This window comes from Callorhinus ursinus, unplaced genomic scaffold (assembly GCF_003265705.2).
Source record: "Callorhinus ursinus isolate GAN/ISIS: 27379988/994484 unplaced genomic scaffold, GSC_fseal_2.0 scaffold2, whole genome shotgun sequence".
Lineage (NCBI taxonomy): Eukaryota > Metazoa > Chordata > Mammalia > Carnivora > Otariidae > Callorhinus > Callorhinus ursinus.
The window spans coordinates 56,094,616-56,117,365 of record NW_027397064.1 but is presented as its reverse complement, the minus strand read 5'-3'; the positions used below and the strand labels follow the sequence as shown (position 1 = coordinate 56,117,365).

Below are 22,750 nucleotides of genomic sequence, written 5' to 3'. Positions count from 1 at the left end.
GTGTCCGCTATTAAAATATTCTTACAGAGCTTCCAGGTTGGTGAACCCGTGGAGGTGCTACAAGAGCGGTACTCCCAGAGAGGATATGGCAGCTGGGCACCCCTTCCCACATACCTTGTCCTATGCATCTCTTCCATCTGGATGTTCATCTGTATCCTTTATCATATCCTTTTATAATAAACTGGTAAATGTCAAAAAATATACATATGTATATTTTTACAAAAGCAGTGGGGGAAAGTGGAATCTAAACATCTCACCTTGTCATTGATCTTATTGGGTAAGGCTCAAATGTGGTTAAATAGGCAGAGGCTTTTATCTGGGCAAGCATTTAAGAAGTTAAGCAGAAAGCTAAGCAGAAAGCAGAAAGTTCAGCGTTATTTGATTAGGAAACTGAAAGTTAAATGACTTAGGTAAGATAGGGTACAGAAATCACACAGTAGAAGCATGATGGCTTTGGGGGCCCATCCAATTGCTTCAGGACTTAGCTTCTTGATATCTGTGGTTTTGTTTCGACCACATCTTTTTTTTGAAAGGGGTTAAAGATCAGAAACATGAAAATGAAAAACAAAAAAATACTCCTGGTTTTACTGCTAGTTTGCTCACTTAAAATTGTGCTCACAGACAAAATTTATTTTATAGGCTATTATTAAAGAAAGACTCATAAATGTGTAAGCATTTTGTAATTTAAGTAACTTCTAAGATGAAAAACTATAAAACTAGCCAATGCTGTAAAGTTATATAAAGAGGAAGTAGAGAGAACTTCAGATTTAACTTTGACTTTAGAGTAAGAAGTTCTTTGGCTGACTCTAGTTAATACATGAGTAGAACTTTTGAGGAAATAGCCAGCTCAAAAGAAGTCTAACACATCCTCAGCAAACAAGTAAGTACAGACCACAGAAGCATTCTTCCAGTAGAGTATGTATGTCAGGGGTTCTAGTTCCCTTCCCTCTTTGGATGGGCAGGTGCTCTATCTGTGTTGATTTCCATAGTATCCTCAGGGCCTGGAACAGGCCTATGTTTGGCACATAGTAGACACTTGATAAATATTTGTTGACCTACTAACTCTTGAAATGCCAGCTAAGCAAGTTTGTAAAGTCTCTGTATTTAGAGAAGTACTTAGAATGGAAATACCTGCTCTTATAGTACTTCCTTCAACTATCAACCAAAATAACTGACAAAGAGAAGAATCAGAGCTCAAGTCTGTGTGGCAGCAGAAGAGCCAGATCATTTGTGTGGCTGAAACACAATCAGTCATGGGAATATCATCTTTGGTTGTGATATAGACAAAGTATGATAGTGTCCCAGTAGTTAATTCTACAAATCTTTAAATGTCCCCAGAATTCCAGAACTTATTTAGGAACCAAGTTAGAAAGAGGCCTGGGCACTAAATTTGGAGAGGGTTGTTCTTAGAGGATAAGTTGGTAAAAGTAAGCTTCTCAGTGCAGTGTTATTTGCCATCCAGACTTCTATAGCTAATAGCATAATTAACTATATCCTCAAGCCTGGCTTATTTGTTTTAATGGCCTAACTCAAACCCACTTACATGGGTTTATTATGCTCAAATATTTTGGAGACAAGATGTTTATAATAATGTTAAAATTTGATAAAATTCCTAGAAGGTTCTTAGAAATTTCATTTTATATGTTGCCTTAGTAGCTGGTCAAGGACTTTTTTTTCTTTAAACATAATGGTCTTTGTCAAACCAAGAACTAATATTAAGAGTTCAAGCCCAATATTTGCCATAGTGAATGGAATTATTTATTTTAGAGGCAAAAGAAGATTATCCCTTCAATTGATACAGGGCAATTGAAACAGTTTTTAGAAATCTTCAAACCAGAGCAGTGATCCCAGTGAAGAAGCATCTCCCTGAATATCTCTTTTTGACTGCTGTAATCTTGCTTATCCAACCATCTGTGTCAAAAATTAGAGTACAGGGGCGCCTGGGTGGCTCAGTCGTTAAGCGTCTGCCTTCGGCTCAGGTCATGATCCCAGGGTCCTGGGATCGAGCCCCACATCGGGCTCCCTGCTTTGCAGGAAGCCTGCTTCTCGCTCTCCCATTCCCCCTGCTTGTGTTCCCTCTCTCGCTGTCTCTCTCTGTCAAATAAATAAATAAAATCTTTAAAAAAAAATTAGAGTACAATATGTCCAAAATTCCTGTGCTAACTTCAGAAGGTGGTAAGCAGGAAAGGAATGACCTGTTACAGGGTGTTTAGCCTGTGTGGGGAGGTTGAAGAAGAAAAAGCCTTCATGAGAGTAGCTAGACATTTTTTAAAAATGTAGTGCATTAGTGGAAGTAATTACAAAGTAACCTGAGGAAGAGAAATTTGTCCCCTTCACTCCTAGAAAGAGAAATAAGAGAACCTTTGTATCAGTCCCACTGAGATTAAACAACCAATAGGGAAGCTGTTGGGAAGGAGACAGCTGGTGCAGAGATTATGCTATAGGTAATAGTCTATAAAAGGAGAAAGGGAAGAGGGCTAGCCTTTAGACACTTCCTCCCATCCTCTTTTAGGCCTCAATCTTGATGTGCTTTCAAGCACTCTGTCATTTTTTCTCTTTCTCAGCATTTTCTCATCTCAGTCTTCCCATTTCATTATTATAAGCCAGCGAGTTGGTGTTAACAAGCTACCTGCTTGCTGTGTGCATGATTTGTTAATATGATTTGCATGTAAGTATGGGTTACTGATCAAGGACATGGAGAGTCAAGTGAGCAAATAGCTGGAAGAACATAAGGGCGGGGATCAGTCATAAGGATTGAGGTACAGAGTAGTACAAAACAAAATGCTTAGTCATAGTCAGGAGTCCAGAGGTCTGTAGGAGTAGGTCTCCATCAGGACTTCACACCAGAATCACTTGGGGAATATAGATTTTAAAAATGTAGATGCCAGGCCCGCAGCCAGACTTACTAAATCAACGTCACTGCGATCAGGTCCAAGATGTGAATTTTTTTTTCTAGATTCTGCAGATGATTCTAATGCCAATTACTGTTTAAGAGCTACTCATTTAGGGAATAAACTAGAAGCTCTACGTCTGTTTCAAGGGCAGGCAAGAATATTTGTCTTAGAGGAAAACAAAAAATTTTTCTAGAGTCTCAGTGCTCTATCGGGAGAAGTGTGTTCTCATGATAGGAAAAAGGGCACATTGAGTATGGTAGCTTCCTTCAGAAATCCATTTCAATAGCTGTTTTCCTATCAGGATGTCGTTCCTCATGTGAAACCCATTTTTTTTTTGTTTGTCCTTTGCAGAGAAAAGCAAAACAAAGCAAAACTGATCACTGTCTTCGTGTCTTGTGTATACACACTATTTCTTCACTATTGTGCCTTTATCAAATCCCAGTCAGAAAGTCGCTGGTGAAAATGGATGAAGTAATTTCATGGCACGCTCAATAATGAAGCCAGTACATTTACCGTGTTGTGGATTGTGTAGCAACCCCAGTGCAGTCATTTTAGTCTCTGAAAACTTCAGTTTTTGAGAAACAATCATAATTTCTCTTACCTTTCTGCAGAGCTGTTATTTTCTAAAAAATGGCTTTTTACTAATCTTTTCCTTTATAATTTGCACATTTGGTGTCTTATTTAAAAAACCCTCGCTTGCATCAAGGTCATAATATTCACCTACATTTTCTTCTAAAAGTTAAAAGTCTTAAAGTTGTTATTCTTTGTACCATTTTTCTTTTTCTTTTTTTTTTTTTTAAAGATTTTACTTATTTATTAGAGAGAGAGAGTGTGTGAGTGCACACAAGTGGGGGAGGGGCAGATGGAGAGGGAGAAGCAGACTGCCCACTGAGGGCAGAGCCAGATGTGGGCACTGCAGACCCTATGCAGGGCAATGGTGGGGAGGAGAACGATGCAGGGCCCACGCAGGACTCAGGGCCAACACCAGGCAGAGCCCAGGACCCTGTGATCATGACCTGAGCCAAAGTCAGATGCTTAACCCACTGCCACCTAGGCACCCCCTTTGTACCATTTTTCAAATTCTCATGTATTATTAAAGCCCCACTCTAGATTCAAAGTGAAGAAAGTTCCTGCCCAATACAGAGAAGAATACTTCTGTAGCTCCTGCTATAGGGTCTAGATCAAAAAACCCTCAAGGGAGAATAAAATGAAATAGGATGTACAAAGAGATAAAAATCTGTAGATAGAGCAGTATCAGCTCATGGAAATACAAACGATCTTAAGAGTCAATGTATATTTCTCCTAGAGATACAGAAGAGATGAGGCCTTAAGGCTTGAGAAGAGTAAGCATATGCAGGACGTGTGAACTAATGGCTGCTAATCATGCTGTGGATATGCTTACTATATGTTTGTCAAATGTCTAGCAGTGATATACTTATCATCTGTTTGATTTGTCTGGCAGGGCCTTTAGGGTGCCCTTGAGCAAAAGTAACTTTATAGCTCCATGTCGGCTCTGTTTAAAGACCAACTATCTAGAAGAAAGTAATCTTTTGATTAAATTCCTGGAAGGTGTTCCACATCTGAACCCTGCTCTGGTCTCCCATACCCACATACTTCCCCAGGCCCTTGGCTCAACCTCAGAACTGGTTGTTGGAATTTGGGCTCCAACTCTTGTAGTCCTCTATGAACGTCTATTACGTACTGTCTTTTGCAAGATTGCATCAGACACCCAGTTGTGCCCACCTGTGATTGATTTGGCTCACTTGTACACTCTGCTCTTTCTAATTAAAATCATAGGGCTTTCATAGAGGATCCTTAATACCATTTCAACCTGATGAGAATAAGCTTCCAACCATAACTTTCCAACTGTTACCTGTTGGAGACTATTACTTGCACTGGCAAATCCAAACCTTTTGGATACGTTCCATATTCCCAAAGGGTTTAATTGGCAATCTTCCCAGCAAAGGAGGCATTTCTATCAATATAAAATACAGTTGATCCTGGAGCAACATGGATTTGAACTACGGGGGTCCACTTACATGCGGATTTTTTTGGTAAATAGAGTACAGTACTGTAAATGTATTTTATGATTTTCTTAATAACATTTAATTTTCTCTAGCTTACTTTATTATAAGAATACAGTTTATAATACATGTAACGTACAAAATATGCATTATTGACTGTTTCTATTATCAGTCAGGCCTCCAGTCAGCAGTAGGCTACTAATAGTTAACCTTTGAGGGAGTCAAAAGTTATGCACAGATTTTCAACTGTGTGAGGGTTGGCACCCCTAAACACCATGTTATTCAAGAGTCAACTGTAATCTGTTTTCAAAGGTGTGACCTGTGTGTTAGGCTACTGTGGGTTGAAGAGCACCACCCTTTATGAGAACCTGTTTTCCACTCACCAAGTGAATCGGATACTTGGGTGGACTGAAGGATGATTCCACTTCTCACCAGTAGCGGCTTTCCCTACCATCTCTGAGAAGTGTTACTGCTGTCACTGTAACCTTGGCCAGGATAAGATGGACCTATGCATGGGAGGGAGAACATACAGGTTAGGTTCAGCTGCCTTGGCTGGCTAAGCAGATGGCTCTTTACTTTCTCACTACTTTGCGGACCTTTCCCCAACTCTGCCTTCTCAGTAAAAAGGCACAGCCTGACAATTCTTTAATTTCTGCCACTTTCAAATTCTCTCTGCCTGGGTAGCCCCCAAATCTGAGGCCTTGCCATCTGGGATCCCCCCAAGTACCCTTCTCTCCTAAAATCACTGCTTATGGGCTCTCATCTGTGCCATGCCACAGAGCCCCCAGGTGTTAGCATTCTACACAAAAGCAGGGTTTGTGCCTGGGGAGCTCGTAGGCCACAGAGATCTCATCTGTCACCAAAGTCCCTACAGAAGCCAGTTAGCTTAACTTCAAGAATTGTATGCCTGGAGTTCATTTCCACTTTCTCCACAGTCCCAGCTTAGCTATCACCACTCCTCGTGTTCTCTCTCTGCCGGTAAACCTCAACCTGACCAACCCTTGAGTTACAGTTTCTCTGTGAGCCCCCAAAAGTATTATAGTCGCTTAGAGTTTGCAGTTCTGTCCTGGGCGTACAGACCAGATCTCTTAGTAGTGGTACCACCATACCATCGGGACATCCTCAGTAGCTCTCCCCATCCTATGCCAGAAGTCAGGATGTGCCCATGACCCAGGTAAGTCTTAGTGTGAGTGAAACTTCTGCCTCCCCAGAAATTCCCCAGATCTAGGAGAGAGGCATTCATCGAGGCTCCCTAGATGCTGTTCTTCTTGCAAGGAAATTCACCTAGGTGGACTTTTTGGGTCCTGCACTATCAGGGACAATATGCATGTTATTTTAGTTTTCTATTGTTGCTGTAACAAGTCACCACACATTCAGTGGCTTAAAATGATACAGACTTAATTATCTTACAGTACTGGAGATCTGAAGTCCAAAATCCTTCTCCTTTGGCTAAAGTCAAGGTGTCAGCAGGGCCGGTTTCTTCTGGAGGCTCTAGGGCAGAATCTCTCCTTGCCTTTCCAGCTTCTAGAGGCTGCCCACATTCCTTAACTTATGACCCCCTTCCTCCACTTCAAAATCAGCAATGTTGCATCTCCCTGACCTTTCTTCTGTAGTCACATTCTCCTTCTGACCACAGTTTGGGAGGGTTCTTCACTCTTAAGGATTCATATGAGTAGATTGGATCCACCCCTGGGTAATCCGGACTAACCTCCCCATCTCAATATCCTTCACTTAATCACACATTTGCTTTGTGTACTTTTTTCCAAGTTTCTTTGGTCATGTAAGGTAACGTGTTCACAGGTTCTGGGAATAGAGAAAGGACATTTTAGGAAGGTCATTATTTAGTCTACCATACATTTTTTTGTAGGAACACCGACAAACAGATTATTCACAAACTGAATTAATACCATCCTGTAAGAGCATAATTACTCCTAATGTTCTAATCCCAACTAGATTATAAACTCCTATTTTTGGTCCTTAGCATTTAGCTCAGTGCCCTGTATACAATCAGTGTTCAACAGAAGTGTGTTTATAAGAAACCTAGAGAGAGAGAGGGATATATACACAGACACAGAAAGTGTACGTAAAACAACCTACTGTGGGGTGCCTGGGTGGCTCAGTCAGTTAAGCGTCTGCCTTCAGCTCAGGTCATGATCCCAGAGTCCTAGGATCGAGTCCTGCATCAGGCTCCTGGCTCAGCGGGGAGCCTGCTTCTCCCTTTGCCCGCCGTTCCCCCTGCTTGTACTCTCTCTCTCTGACAAATAAATAAATAAAATCTTAAAAAAACACACAAAACAACCTATTGTTTTATTTAGAGAGATTATTTCTGTTTACCTTACTGGTTACTTTTTGTGCCCATAGGGGCCAACCATTTACCAGGGATCACTAGGGTGGGCCTGTCATCTGAGTCTGCAGGGGCTGATCTAGAACTGGGATGGACCAGGAACCTGATTTCATGGAGCCAGACTAGAGGCTGGGGCCACAAGGGCCAGCCTGGTACTAGGGTTGCAGGAGTCATCCTGTCACCTGGGGTCTTGGGGACCAGCCTGGAGGTTAGGTCTACAGGTCCAGACAGGTGCTGGTATGGATCATGAGCCTGGGTCTTTAGAGCCAGCCTTAAGGCTAGGACCCTGGAGGCTAGCCTGGTGATGTGGTGAGCTAGGAGCCTGGGTCTGTGGCAGGCTGTCTAGAGTCTAGATCCACAGGGGCCAGCATGACACTGGGGTTGTCAAGGGGCCTGGGGCCAGAGGAGCTGGCCTGGTGCTGGGGTGGGCTGAAAGCCTGGGACTGTGGTAGTCAGCCTGGTACTGGGCCCAGCCAAGAGTCTGGGTTTCTGGGTGCCCACCTAGAGCCTGTGTTTGTGGGAACTATTGGGGCGCTAGGGGCCATAGGAACTACCTAGGGCCATGGGCAGTGGCTAGTACTGGAATGTGCCAAGAGTCTGTGTTCTCTGTATCCTTCTAGTAGCCTAGGGCCATAGAAGCCCTCTGGGGCCACTGGAGCTGGGTAGCACCCAGATGAGCCAGGGGCCTGGGTTTATAGGATCCCCCCTGGGAGTCTAGAGCCAAGGGAGTCCCCTGGGGCCGCTGGAGCATAAAGGTGCTGGAGTGATCTGGGGACTTGGGTTTGTGGGAGCCTGTAGAGAGCCACCTAAGGCTGCAGGGGTTTGCTGGGCCTGGGCCTAGGTGTCTCTGGGATCCAGAGTGAAATCATGTAGTCATTTCACTCACCTTTTGCTATGGGGAGGGTCTGTCTCTTGGCCTAGGCTGTCCAGGCTTAGAGCATGGGTGATGGGAATAATGTAAATCTATTTTCTGTCATCCTCAATGCATCTTTTCCTACGTCTATGCTTCACCCAGATTCTGTTTTCTATCACCTGGAATCCTCAGCTCTTGCAAAGGTATTTTCATACATGAGTAACTGTCCAGATTGATGCTTTTGGGAGGAAATGAGTGCTGGAAATTCCTATACTGCCATTTTGCTGCCATCACTCCCCTCCTGGGTCATGTTTTTTGATCCACTCTGACAATCTCTGTCTTTTAATTGGTGCATCAGACTGTTGACATTCAAAGTGATTATTGATATAGTTGGATTAATAGCTACCACATTTGTTACTATTTTCTATTTGTTACCCCTTTTCTGCATTTTGTAGCTTTAGCTGTTTTATGATTCCCTTTTCACTCCTTTCTTAGCATATCAGTTATACTTCTATTTTGCTTTCTTTTTCGGTGTTTGCCTTAGAATTTGCAGTATACATTTACAACTAATCCAGGTCTACTTTCAGATAATACTCTACCTTTTCATGGGTAGTGCAATACTTTATCATAACAAAATAATCCTAATTTCTTCCTCCTGTCCCTTGTATCATTCTTGCCATTCATTTTACTTATATATAAGTATACATATATACATATGTATATAAGCATATATAGTCAAATCCAGTGTTGTTATTATTTTTAAAGTATTTATTTATTTGAGAGAGAGAGAGAGAGGACACAAGCAATGGGGAAAGGCAGAGGGAGAAGCAGATACCCCACTGAGCAGGGAGCCCTGTACAGGGCTCAATCCCAGGATCTTGGGATCATGACCTGAGCCAAAGGCAGACACTTAACTGACTGAGCCACCCAGGCGCCCCTCCAGTGTTGTTATTATTGTGAACAAACTGTTATCTGTTACATCAGTAAGAAGAAGAATAAAAAATTTTATTTTGCCTTCACTTCTCCAGTGCTCTTCCTTTCTTTATATAGATAAAGTGTCTGACATATATCATTTTCCTTCTCTCTAAAAAAACCTCTTTTAAATTTTCTTGCAAGGCAGGTCTACTGGCAATGAATTCCTTTAATTTTTGTTTGTCTGAGAAAGTATTTCTTCGTTTGTGAAGGATAATTTTGTAGGCTACGGAATTTTAAGATGGTGGGTTTTTCTGTCAATGCTTTAAACATTTCACTCCATTCTCTTCTTACTTGCATGGTTTCTGAAGAGAAGTCAGATGTCATTCTTATCTTTGCTCCTCTGTAGGTAACATATTTTTATCCTCTGGCTTTTCAGGATTTTCTGTAGTTTGAAAATGATATAACTAGGTGTAGTGTTTGGGGGGAATTTATCCTGTTTGGTAATCTCTGATCATCCTGGATCTGTGAATTGGTATCTGACATTAATTTGGGGCAAATTCTTAGTCATTATGGTTTCAAATATTTCTTCTGTTCATTTCTTCTAGTGTTCCCATTATGCATGTTACATCTTTTGTGCCCAGTTCTTGGATATTTTGTTCTTTTTATTTTTTTTTTCAGTCTTTTTTCCCTTTGCTTTTCAGTTTTGGAGGTTTCTATTGAAATATCTTTAAACTCAGACATTCTCTTTTCAGCTGTGCCCAGGCTACTAATAAGTCCAACAAAGGCATTATTCATTTTTGTTACAATATTTCTTATCTCTAGCATTTCTTTTTGGTGCTTTTCTAGAATTTCCATCTCTCTGATTACATTGCCCATCTGTTCTTGCATGCTCTCTACTTATCAGAGCCCTTAGCATATTAATGATAGCTATTTTAAATTCCTGATCTGATAATTCCAACATCCCTTCTGTATCTGAGCCTGGTTCTGAGACTCTTTCTGTCTCTTCCACTTACGTTTTTTTACTTTTTAGTGTACCTTGTAATTTTTTCTTGGTAGCTGGGGCATGATGTACAAGGTAAAAGGAACTGCTATAAATATTTGTAGACCTTTAGTAATGTGATGATAAGGTGGAGGGGAAGGGAAGTGTTTTATAATCCTGTGATCTGGTCTCTTTTAGTTCGTTTAGTGTCCCTGTGCCTTTGGACTGTGAACTCAAATGTGCTTCTCAGTCCTCCTTCCTCTATACCCTTAAGTGAAACAGGATGGCTAGAGGGGGCTGGAGGTGGGTCTTTCCCTTCCTCCAGGCTATTTAGGCTCTGATAAAACCCCAGCAGGTGAGGCTGTGATTAAATAGTACCTTCTAAAGACAGACCTTGTTAAGAACAGAATGCTCTGGTATATTTTTAAGTGGTTCCTTTTCCCCTTCCTCTGCCAAAAACATGGTGGAGAAGGAGGGGTATTGATTTTTCTCTGATATTCACTGTGAGAATGTGATAGAGATCCAGGAGTTAAAACTCACAAATGTGTGGGAGCCTCCAATGACTGGGTCCCCCTGGAATTTTTAACTCTCAGAGTTATCCACACTGAGTGCCCACCAATTCATAAATTATAGTTCAGGTTTCCCTTTCCTGTTACTGGTTTCCACAGAGTTTGTTGCTCCGGTAAGTTGTGATTCTCTGTATTTGCTGTTGGTCTCTCCAATTTGGGAAGCAACATTTTGCCCTGCGACCTCAGTTCTCTTTTGGATCTGAGAAGAATTGTTGATTTTTCAGTTTGTTCATTTTTTTATTTGTTGTTAACTGGGAGTGACAACTTTCAGCTTCTTTTTTTTAAAGATTTTATTTATTTATTTGAGAAAGAGAGAGTATGGGTGAGCATGGGGGAGAGGCAAACAGAGAGAGAGAAGCAGGCTCCTTGCTGAGCAGGGAGCCAGATGTGGGACTTGATCCCAGAACCCTGAGATCTGACCTGAGCCAAAGGCAGATGCTTAACCAACTGAGCCACCCAGGTGCCCCAACTTTCAACCTCTTACAAGCTGTACTGGAAACCCAGAAGTGTTTTATTTATCTTTTCACTACTAAAATATGAAGATTCAGTGATTCTGTGTGAATTGTTGCTGAGCCTCTTTCTTCCAGCGGTTCTCATCTATTTGCCTTGTTTACTCTATTGGGACTTACAGGAGTTACATGTCAATGCATGTTCTATTGACAGAATGTGCCCTACTATGTATGAAAGGTATGAAAATATGAATAAGTGGAATGGCTTGATCAGTCCTACCCCTTGTAATGAGAGTTTCCAATCTGTCATTCAGTCACCCTATCCTTCTTGCCTTTGGTTCTTAATCTGACCCCTCTTCCATTCCAAGATAGAACCCAAAAGTTCCCATTAATTTATCCTATTTTGCAGATTTTTTTTTCTTTTCACCATACTTATAGTTTTACACACTGTTTTATAGACCCTGATTGTAACTTTTGTGGTGAACACTTTATAGGTTTTAAATACTTGTTGCTTTACATCTTCTGTTTTTAGGATGATACCGTCTTTTGGACTGTGGTTAGGCTGAGGATTCAAATAAATGTCTCTTTAACCTTTAACCTTATCTTTTACATGTCTTTTCTGTGGGTGGGCTCAAACTCCTCACTTCCTATATTCCTCAATTTTTTGCCCTTAGCCTTTTATTCTATATGGGAATTCTGGTCAAATCAATATAGATTAGCCTCACATTTTTTTTTCCACATAAGGAAGCATTTATTTGAGGCTTAACATGAAATCATGTTATACAAATAAATAGTATTTGTCATAACACATTTAGCAAAAGACAAAGTAAAAAAAAAGAAAACTAATTGGTGGCTATATACAGTTGGACACAGTTGTGTCTTGTACACTAGAAAGTCTTTTACAAAATAATCATCTTAGATCAACAAAAGACCAGTCTTCAATGTCATCTTGCAAGATGGCTTACTTTACAATCTCCTCCACAGGACAGCATTTTCTGGTGTATGCCTTGCGCTCTGCCTGCAATGTGCAACCCCCAAACATAGATGTGGTCAAGGTGACACACAGCCTGCAATAAAGTTCCCACTGTTTTCTCCAGCGTCCTCCTATGGCTGGTAATTATTTTGGTGACTGCTACCCCCTCTAGATGCCTTGCCATAAGTGCTCTGTTGGCCACTGTAGTCTGCATATCCCTGTCCACATCCATAGTTCCCATAGTTATACCTACTATAATCATAGCCGCGATAGCCACTATAGTTTTGATCACCACAATAGGCACTATTGCAATTTCCATATCCTTGATCATAATAGTTATTGAATCCTTTGTTCCAGTTTTGGCCCTGATCTCATCCACAACCCCTACTACCACCTGGTCCACCAGCTGCAGAACCTCTTCCTCCTTTTTGTTGTTGCTGTTGCTGCCTGTATACCACTTTGGGTTGTGCAACTTTGGTTTCACACTTCCCAGAACCAATTTGTTGACAATCTGCTCTCTAACAATGTCTTTACTGGCTCTTCGTTTGTTTATGTGATGAAACAAAATCCTCTTCTTTCATTTGTTTTTGTATCCATGGGAAGTTCAATATTTTCAATCTCCCCAAAAGGCTCCCAAATATTCTTTAATTTGTTCTTCAGAAGTATTTGGGCTCAGTCCACCCACAAAAACCTGTTTGGGGGTTCTTTCCCTTTTAAAGCTTTGACCCTTTTGGGGGTCTATCAATTTGCCATCCAGTTTGTGTTCTTTCAGTTCCAAAACCCATCATCCTGCTGATTTTCGCTCACATTGATCTTGGATCCCTCTGCGAATTCCTCTATGTTGCTATACTTGTTTGTGTCCTCCATGGTGGTGGAGTTGTAGGTGGGAGGGTGGGGGTAGGGGGTGGGGGGTGGGGGGCTGCTGGAGTGCAGTCCAGTCCTGGCAGTAGTGGTGGTAGAGCATTGTGTGGATCTGGATTTAAAATGTAAGCAGATGAGCTAGCCTCACATATTAATTCTCTTTTTTCAATGACCTTTTTCTCACTGCCACCTTGTACCTTACCACTTCCTGCTTAGTCTTCCATCTAATCTAACTCCTTTAAGTATCTTCCCATCCCATATTATTTTTCTGTGACAGTGGAATACCTTTTAGGCTCCATGCTGGGCGTGCCCAACATGGGGCTTGAACTCCTGACCCTGAGATCAAGACCAGAGCTAAGATCAAGAGTCAGATGCTTAACCTACTGAGCCACCCAGGCACTCCTGCTTTTAATCTCAAGTAACAGAAAACTCAAGACAGATTTAAGCAATGAAAGTGTTGTATTGGCTAATAAAACTAAAAAGGCCAAGGTAGGAGTCCAACCATGTCATCAAAGACCTGACTTCTTTACCTTTCTCTGTTCTGCCCTCAGTTTTGTCAGCATCGCTCCAAACTTGGCTTCTCTTAAAAAGACAAAAAAACAAAAAACAAACAAACCAAATCCAGAAATCCAAGCTTTATGTCTATATACCACCCTGCCCAGAAAGGAAGAGAGTGTCCTTTTCTTGGCTCTTCCAGAGAAGTCAGAAGGCTGCTTTTCTAGAAGCCCCATTACTATAAAGGATACATTGCATGTTACTGGAAAAATTTAGTTCAGATGTCCTTCCTGAACCACACTCCATGCCCCAGAAATGGCATGCACTATGTGGCTTAGGTGTGGGTTACATGAACTGACCCTTGAGGAATGGGGAACGGGATGACCTGATGAATTTAAACCAATCTGAGACCATTCCTAGAGCTAGAAGTGCAACTGGCTTCTCCCTAAACATGTGAGAGAAGATGACATCTAACTGAAAGTATGGAAACTATGAAGAAGGAGGATGGGGGAAATGGATGCTAAGTGACAAAGAAATGCTCCCTACCCTTTCACATGGTTACTTCAAAAATTCATAAAACAACATTTTTATTTTATTGCTCTGCTGCTGTAATCCAAGGACCAAATCTGGCCTGGCACCTGTTTTTATAAAGAAAGTTTATTGAAAGACAGCCATACTCATTTAAAAAGTATTATCTATGACTGCTTTCAGACTACGGTTGAAGAGTTGAGTAGTTGTAACAGAGACCATATGACCTGCAGAACCTAAAATATTTATTATTTGGCCCTCTCAGAAAAAGTTTGCTGACCCCTGGCCTAGAAGATTAAATCTAAACTCATTCTGGATTTCAAAGCCCTATATTGTCTATCCTCACTTTACTGATATAATTTAACTGGCATAATGCACTGTATACAAACTCTCTAATCCAATCAGGTTAGTTTATTCACCTACTGCAAACAGTGCACATTCAACCTCTACTTTTTTTTATTTGTTCATGCTTTATCCAACCTGGAATGGTCTTCTTCAATCTTAACATATCTTTGAAGGCTCATCTCAAGTTTATGAAGTTTTCCGTGTTACCTCTACCCACTCTGGAGCCTTCTTTCCTATATGTATTATTTCTATCACACTATAATGCATTTTGAGTCTACATATGTTTTACAAATATATGTATATGTCTTATCTGCCCCATTAAATACAAAACTCTTGGCTTTGAGATTCTTGGTAATACAATATATTTTTGTAGCCCTTACAGAATTTCAAGCAATGCTGGACAAGAAGGCACTTAAGTAATACTTAGTAGTCCTGTCAAACTACCTCATAGCCAGAATTAGTCCACTTCTTTGCACCCCCACAATACCACCCTGATCCAAGCTCCACCTACTCCCATCCAGCCTAATGCTATAGTTTCCCAAGTGTCCCTTGCTCCTTCTGGCCCGCTACGATCTTCTCCCCACACAGTGAACACACTGACTTTAAATGTTTAAATCAGGCGATGTTATGCTCCTACTTAAACTCTTCTACCTGCATGACATATCTCGGAATAGAAGTTGTGATCTGCCTGTGCCTAAATCTCCCCATCCCTCCCCTCTCACTTGGCAGTGATCACTCAGCTCCCATTTCTCTCATTTCCTCTGGTTTCTCATAATTCTGCTCTCAGTTCTCTTCTCCTTGCCTGACCACCCAATCTATACTGCCTCCAGCTTCCTGTGTGTCACTTTGGATCACATCATCCAGTTTCACCTTCTTCATAGCTCTGACTCAACAGACTATGTCTTGTTTACTTGTTTAACTGTTTCTCCTCTAAATGTGAGCTCCGTTGAGTTTACCTCATTTGTTCACCACTGTATTTCCAGCCCCTAGAGCAATGCCCAATGCATAAGAGGTATTCAGTAGCTCTTTGTAGAATAAATAAACAAAACCATTCATAGATTTATTTCCTTTTGAAATAGCAAAAGAGAACTTTTATTCATTTCCATAAAAATGCATTTACTAACCACCTTCTTTCATGGTATTACCACTTAGGGTTTTGTACAAAGAAACTGTTCTTAGGGATTATATTAGTTTCCTAGGGCTACCATAACAAATTGCCACAAATTAAATGGCTTAAAACAACAAAAATGTATTCTTTCACTATTTGGGAAATGTAGTCTTTCACTATTTGGGAGACAGAAGTCCAAAATCAAAGTGTTGGCAGGGTTGATTCCTTCTGGAGGCTCTGAAGGAGAAACCATCAATGCCTGTCTCCTAGCTTCTGGTGTTTGCTGGCAATCCTTGACATTCTGTGACTTGTAGATACAGCACTCCAGTCTCTGCTTCCATCTTCGCATCACCTTCTTCTCTCCCATCTTCTCAGTTTTCTTCTGCCTCTTATATGGACACTCTCACTGGATTTAGGAACTACCCTAATCTAGGAAGGGCTCATCTTGATTCTCAACTATTTACATCCACATAAGGTCCTGTTTCCAAATAAGGTCACATTCTGAGGTTCTGCATGGACATGAATTTTGGGGGGACACTATTCATCAGGGATTTACAGTACAATACAGAAACTAAGAGTGTACTTTTGCTGTAGTATAGTGCACATGGGTTGTTTGTTGGTAACCAGCAATCACCTCCCTTACCAGGAACATCCCAGTTTCCTATTGGGGAATTTTTGTCTCTCCCTCTATTGGCAATCTTGGTAAGGATGTAAATTAATATTCCTCACCTCACCGCAACTAAGGAGCCACATGTGACAAACAAAAGGGAAGATAGCTAGACTCCTGGGATGTTTTATTTTTTCAAATTTATATTTCTTTATATTTTAATAACCTTTCAAGATATGCTTTTACTCCATAGTAAATTTCCCTTGATTTTAGCACTAGAAATCTGTGAATGCACAGGGCACATTAGGCAATCTGGACTCTTGGAACCTTTTTTTTTTTAAAGATTTTATTTATTTGAGAGAGAGAGAGAATGAGCGGGGAAGATGGGCAGAAGGAGAGGGAGAAGCAGACCCGCTGCTGAGCAGGGAGCCCGATGTGGGGCTCAATCCTAGGACCCCAGGATCATGACCTGAGCCAAAGGCAGAAGCTTAACCAGGTGAGCCACCAGGTGCCCCTGCACTTTTGGAACTTTTAATCTTGAGTAGAGGTACACAGGGATGGGAAGTAAAGGGAGTGCATACATTGGAATAGCATCACCTTGAAAAGATCTCGAAATAGTTCTTGTTGCCTGGACTCCAGGAGCTGTCGTCATTCCTGTTTTGTGTCCAGGCCTGGCCCGCCAGCCTCCCATCTATCCTGTGAGTTCCTGGCTAGCCAGAATCCATTCCTATCATTCTCAACCAAAGAAACTCAATTGTTAAGCTAAGATCCAAGATCTTTTTGGTACTGGTGCAATTTTGCATATTTAGCTCTGAGTTCTGACATGATGAGTTTACTACTACATGAGATACTACCTTCAAAATGTCAGTTTCATCCCAGCCCTACAAATTAGTGTGATTAAAAGACAGCATATTAGCAGTTTTATTAACTTATTTATAACCCACCTGTTCCAAAAGGACTTTATTGTGTTAAATTATCCCACAAAAGTAAAGCAAGAAAAAAATACATTCAAAATAAGTGAAAATGAGACGGAGGAGAATAAAGGTAGAAAAGTGAGATGGAGCCATGAGTGAACCTAATCCATACAATGGTTACCGTGAAGGCCCAGACAATAGGTAGAGGAAAGATGCAATAATATGACAGGGCCCACAGGCTACGGTTGCCATGGCATTTGGCAATAATATTTTCTACTTGAAATAATACCTTCTCAACCTGCATTTCTGTTAAAAGAGCTTGCAGTCTCTCCATAGTAAAGTGCAGTCATGAGATAATTAAGCAACTTGCCAAATAGGAACTGCCTAACCAAATGCCAGAAAAGAGGATACACTTGCTTAAAGTCATTATGTTTTCACTTTAAAGATGGTAAAAATATACTGAGACATCTGCTTTCCATTTCTTTTTTTGTTGTTGTTAATATTACTGAAAATAATTTAAGCTGTGGTGTCTTTTTAAAAATTAATAATTTATCTTGCTTTATATAATATTGGGCCTTGGAAACCTTTATTTTATAAAATAGATTTATTTTTACAAGTTGAAATGTTTAAGTTTAAAGTTGTTGTTTTTTTTTTTTAAGTAAGGCCTAGACCCAGTGTGGGTCTTGAACTCATAGTAAGATCAAGAATTATATGGTCGGGGTGCTTGGGTAGTTCAGTTGGTTAAGTGTCTGTCTGCCTTCAGCTCAGGTCAGGATCCCGGGGTCCTGGGATCGAGCCCTACATCGGGCTCCCTGCTCAGTGGGGAGTCTGCTTCTCCCTCTTCCACTCCCCTGGCTTGTGTTCCCTCTCTCGCTATCTCTCTGTCAAATAAATAAATCAAATCTTTAAAAAAATTAAAAATTTAAAAAAAATTTAAAAATAAAGACCCTTAAAAAAAGAAAAAAGAATTACACAGTCTACCAACTGAGGCAGCCAGAGACCCCCAAAACTGAAATGTTTTAAATTTTAAATAGAATAGAGGAACTGGCTATTTAAAAGAACACATATAGTCAATCTTTCTGCAAATCAAACATTACTTTTTTATTTATTATTTTAGTGATGTGGTTTTCACATGTTATAGAAATGTTAGTTCCCCTCTTGCAGTTTTTATAAGGAAGTGCAACCTAGATTTTAAATGCAAACACTGCATAAAGATATTGCTCATACATAGTAACATAGTAAACACAATCATAAGATACGGATCTTCATTATTGTAATGAAGATTTTCCCGTTTTAATATTTATTGCATTTTCCCCCCTACCAAACCTTTTCCAAAAAGAATCTGAGGTAACTATTGAATACGTCACAAGTGCCACCTAGTGCTTTCTTTGAAAATAACTTTTTTTTTTTTTAAATTTTCAGAAACAACAAAACAAGTGGTAGAAGGCCTGAACTCTCAGGACAGAGTCTGTTTAAATAGCCCTGCTTTCTGAAAAAGTCCGTTTGTTTTCAATCAAAAAAAGCTTTGAGAGAAGAATTTGGAAATTAGTTTCTTTGCTAGTAATCAGATCACCCAATACTGCTTGGTTTTAATTTTGCATAGGTATAGATGGAATTAAGTAAAAGATGCTAAAGAAGGGGAAAATAAATACATTTCATTAAAGAAGTAGCAGCAATATTTTCAAAAAGTGTTTTTTTCCAATTCCCAATGGGAGCTGACATCCCACCAAAGCTCTAATTCCATTTTATGCCTCAAGTCACTCTTATTTCCAGTGGCCCTTATACTTAAGGCATTGAAACATTATCACTATTGGCATCGTACCATCGTTGCCAGCCACACTTACCATCACAAGCACTAGCTGAGGGATCATCGTTGTAGGCCCCAGTCAGTGCCAGTGTCAAGGAAACAAACACAAGCTTTAAGCTCCACCATCAGGGAGCCTAATATTCACTTGGAGGGAGGAAGAAGAGGAGGCGGAAAAGTGTGAGTGTAATAAAGAAACAGCGGTACTAATGAAAAGCTATCACCCTTTTTCCAGTTCACAGACCATCTCCGCCCTTTGCCCACTCCTGAGTGTCTGAGTCCTGTAGTCCTCTTTTGAAATGCCTTTCTGATGTGTTCTTTTCCTTCTCTATTGTCTGTTTATTCCTTCACTTCATGCCTGGAAAATTACAACAGACTTATCCTTTGGTTTCCTGCCTCTCTTACTGCCAGGCTAACATTACTAAAATGCTGCCTTTAACTTTTCATTCTTTTCCTCAAGAACCAGCTATGTCTGTCTGTGCTCACCAGACCATGGGCTTAAATCTCTGAGCCTAGCTTTGAAGGCCTTCTGAAATTTATATGGACTTTATCGGTTGGATATATACACTCCAGCGCTAGATTTTCATCCCAAAGGGCAGGTCTTCTGTTTACTTTGGAACCAAAAGTCAAGCTGAACTTTCATTTCCTTTTTTTAAAAAACTGTGTGGGTTTTTTTCCTGGTATTTCTATTTGCCTTTTTTCCTTTTTTTCTTTTTTTTGGTCTCTTGTGCCATTTGCCTTTATGATAGTTACCCTATCACTTATGATCATTCCTTTCCTCCACACACCTTTTTTTTCCTGATGGCCTCTCTCATGGCTATAAGCATCACAGTCTCCTCCAGTATCTCCTGGTTGTGCTTTCATCTTTTTTTTTTTTTAAGACTTTATTTATTTGTCAGAGAGAGAGAGAGACATAGAGAGTGTGCACAAGCAGGGGGAGTGGCAGGCTGAGGGAGAAGCAGACTCCCCCGCTGAGCAAGGAGCCTGATGCGGGACTCGATCCCAGACCCTGGGATCATGACCTGAGCCCAAGGCAGATGCTTAACCAGCTAAGCCACCCAGGCATCCCGATGACTGCTTTCATCTTGCTCCACAACAAGTTATATTGGAACTTCCCTTTCTTGCTCTTCGGGCTTATTTCTCTATTTCCTGATCTTCCCCTTTCTTTTGTCCTTGTTTTGCAGAATATTTTCAAGCAACTTTCCAAAAATAAGAACATAACAGGTAATTGTTCCAAGTCCTCGCATGCCTGAAAATGTCTTTTTTCCATCTTCACACTTAATTGTGTTTGGCTAGGTACAATATTCTAGTTTATAACCATGTTACAAAAAATACTTGTGTTTTAGTACCTGGGTTGCTGAAGAGAAGTCTGATGTTAATTTTACTCTTGTTATTTTGTGATGTGGAAGATAAATTGTTCCTATTTCACTGGTATCAAGTCAAATCCTAACAATTCATTTTTCCATAGTGAAACTGAATTCCACAGGTCTGTGCTCTGCTTTTAATGCTTACTAATGAAATTTCAGAGCCTGGCTCTGGAAATACAGTACTTCATAATTTTTTAAAAACTAACAAAGAGATGAAAAGATGTTTCTTCTCTGCTGCAGCAAAGGGAGAGATGACCTTCCTTATGTTAAAACTTGGTCAAAGGAGCCAATGAGTTACGGTGTTAAATGTGAACTCTCACAAGGACATTTGTCTTGTTTCCTATGTGATATGAATCTTGCACAAATATTCACAATTGTTATCAGCTCATTCTGTCCTCTCTAATACAAATCTATTATTGGAATTGTCATTTGAACAAAGGAGTCTTGTAGATGCTAGACATCTTAGAAATTGTTGCCAAGTTATGTAAACATAACTTTTAATGACACTTGTAATTCTGTGTTACTTGCTAAGGCTTGTTAAAATGGTCTTATTTGTTGCCCTCGTGCTAATGTTCTAGTCAACACTTATGTTCCCAAGTGGTATAAACATTGTCAGAGTTATTCTGTCAAATCAGGAGAGGATCCTTGGCTCTCTGCTCTTCCTGTTTGCATAATGGACAAATAAAAGTGTACTGTGCTAGCGTACTTCATGTAACAAAGAGTTTAAGTTTTGTCTCATTTACATTTCCACGTGGATATCCAGTTGCTTCAGCACCATGGACCAAAGTGACAATTTCTCAAACCAATAGTAGTTGATTTTATAAGATATTTCATTTCTAATACCTGAGGGCTATTCAAAACATGTGGCCTTTTCAGTCATTTGCAACATGTATCATTTCAGTGTGCTTCAGGAACTTTGGGAGGGGAAAAGAATATTTGATAACCATATAAAAAGGCAAAGTGGCAGTTCCTTTAATTAAAAAAAAAAATCTTACTTCCCCCTTCAGACATACACCAAGGTCCAGGAGGACAATGTCCCAGAATATTCTTCTAAAGATGGTGAAAATCTTCCTGCCACAACCAAAAGTGTTTCCTGTATTACCATAGTATTAAAATCTTTACTATATCCATTGTTATATAGAGTAATCAGTTCTAGGACATAGATCAATAGAAAAAAATAATACTGTGGAAAGGAAAATTTCCTCAGATCCATATGAACATCCATATCATCATTTAAAGTGATCAAATAGACAATGGATAAATAGAACAGAATAGAGCCCAGAAATAGAGGATCACTTGACTTATCACAAGGATGCCAAAACATGGTACAGGTTCAGAGGAGGTTTGCATTTTAGAATTGGGTAGACATTATCAAATTATGCATCAGAAAACTTACACTAATTTATGCTCTTACTAACATGGTTGAAGAGCACTTCATGGCCTATTCATGTAAATGTTCAAGGACATTTGAAAAGAATGGATATTCTGTTTATTGAGCACAGAGTCCTCTTTCTATGTGTGTATATAATGCAATGCATTCATTATTCAAGCAACAAGTATTTACTGAATGCCTCATATATTTTAGGTACTGCTCGAGGCTCTTGGGATTTGGCTGAAGGCAAAATACCTACTTTCTTGAAGCTTACATTCTTGGGGAGAGGGAGACAGATAATAAATAGAAAAATAATGTAATTTTATATGGTTCTAAATTGCATAAAGGAAAAACCCAGGAAGATACGGGGTCAGAGAGAGACTAAGGATGAGGGCTCTAGTTCACATGGAGAGTCAGGGGAAACCTCTTTGCAGAGGTAACTTGCATGATGAGAAGGAGGAAGCCAAGCAAAATTGGAGGGGAAGGTATGTCCTAGGTAGAAGCTCAGGGAGTGTGAAGGCCTTGGGTCAGGAAAGTGGTTGTTGTGGGAGAGACTCAGAGATGGGCCAGCATGGCTGGAGAGTGTAGGATTGATGCTTAGAGAGGTCGGCAGGGATTAGATCATGCTGGCCTTGTTGCTTATAGCAGGACATCTAGATTTTGTTACATTGTAATGGGAAGCCACAGAAGGGTCTTCAGCACTGATGTGGCATGGTCTGATTCATACTTATAAAAGATAATTTTAATTATTGTGGGGAAATAAATGGGGTGGGTGGGAGAAAGGAAGCAAAAAGACATTTAGTTGTGATCGGAGGGACAGTAGCTTGGGTTAGGTGGTAGGTGGAGAAGTGGCGAATGTGACCAAAATCGGGGTGCATCTGGATGATAGAACAGGACTTGCTGTTGGTTTGGGTGTCCCAGTGGGGTGTGGCTAAGGGGAGGAGAGGATCAAGGATGATTCCTAGTTTTGGTGCCTCAACAACCAGGTAAGTGGTGGTGGCACCAGCTGAGATAAAGATGGCTGGGTAGGGAGACAATGGGGGCAGTGGAAGAAAATGGTGTGTGTAAGTGCAGCAACCCAGTGTCCACCAACAGACAAACAGATAAACAAAATGTAGTATCCCCATTCAGTGAAATAGTATTCAGCTATGAAAAGGAATGACATACTGATACATGCTACAACATGGCTGAACCTTGAAAACATGCTAAGTGAAAGACACGGAAGGTCATATCTTGTAGGATTCCATTTATATGAAATAGCCAGAATAAGCACATCTGTAGGGTCAGGAAGTAGGTTAGCATTTACCAGAGTGGGGAAAGGGAAACAGGGAGTGACTGCTTAATGGAGG

The 22,750-nt window shown here is 40.4% G+C and overlaps 1 pseudogene; it reads right to left on the bottom strand.

Moving 5' to 3' along the window:
* Positions 1-12,131: 12,131 nt before the first annotated feature.
* On the bottom strand, positions 12,132-12,888 carry LOC112836068 (heterogeneous nuclear ribonucleoprotein D-like pseudogene; annotated as a pseudogene).
* Between the last annotated feature and the right edge of the window lie 9,862 nt (positions 12,889-22,750).